The following is a 982-nucleotide window of genomic DNA, read 5'->3' as shown; positions in this document are numbered from 1 at the left end:
TGCAGATTTATGAAATAATTGACAAAAAAATTCAAAAGACTCCTATTCAAAAAGTTCAGGGAACTACAAAAAAATACTGATAAAAAAGTAAATAAGACTTCTGGTCCTGCCGCAGGGAGCCAGAGCGGCTGTGAGGGGCCACATCTCTCTGCAGCAGCCCGGGCTGGGCATGGTGTCGGACACTGAGCCCGCCTTGCCTGTCTTGGGGAGCCCATGGTAAAGGCAGCAGTAATGCTAACACTAGCAAGCAAACTGAAGCGTGATGATGGTCTCAAAGGGTCCCGGACAGCAGCCACAGCGTCTATCTCCACTCGGAGAGTTTCTGTGAGAGAAAAATTGCTTGTTACAGAGGTTGCAGAACTTGAAGCTAATTCACCTTGTACATGTAAAGTGCATTTTCCTGATCCAAACAAGCTTCACTGTTTTCAGCTAATAGTAATCCCAGATGAGGGTTACTACCAGGGTGGAAATTTTCTGTTTGAAACTGAAGTTCCCAATGCGTGCAACATGGTGCCTTCCGAAGTGAAATGCCTGACTAAGATCTGGCACCCCAACATCACACCGGGGAAATATGTCCGAGTTTACTGAGAGAACATTCAATTGACGGCACTGGCCATTTGGGGATTAAACTCTTTGTTTATTGATCTTTTTAATTTTGATGATCCACTGAATATTGAAGCTGCAGAATATCATTTGTGGGACAAGGAGGACTTCTGGAATAAAGTACATGACTACATCAAGAGTTATGACAGATGACAAGAGGGGATGATTGCAGACCCATGGACTGTGTTATAGTTTGTCTATAAGGTGAAACAGCAAGAGGTAGCCCCCCGCTCCCATCCTCATGCTCCCTCTCAGTCCCCTGGATTGCCCTGGTCCTGTGAACATGTTGCCTTGAAGAAGACCATCTTCATGACTGCTCATTGTAGATGGAGAATTCAACATAAATGTGGCAAGAAAATGTGTTTGGGCTTTTGAAGAG

The 982-nt window shown here is 44.8% G+C and overlaps 1 pseudogene; it reads left to right on the top strand.

Annotated features, from left to right (window-relative positions):
• The first annotated feature begins 231 nt into the window (after nucleotides 1–231).
• Nucleotides 232–756, top strand: LOC100409759 (NEDD8-conjugating enzyme UBE2F pseudogene; annotated as a pseudogene).
• Nucleotides 757–982: the final 226 nt, after the last annotated feature.

The sequence above is a fragment of the Callithrix jacchus genome, chromosome 9 (assembly GCF_049354715.1).
Source record: "Callithrix jacchus isolate 240 chromosome 9, calJac240_pri, whole genome shotgun sequence".
In the NCBI taxonomy this organism is placed as follows: Eukaryota; Metazoa; Chordata; class Mammalia; order Primates; family Cebidae; genus Callithrix; species Callithrix jacchus.
Note: the sequence above shows the minus strand (reverse complement) of the source record. Positions and strands in the feature narration are given on the sequence as shown.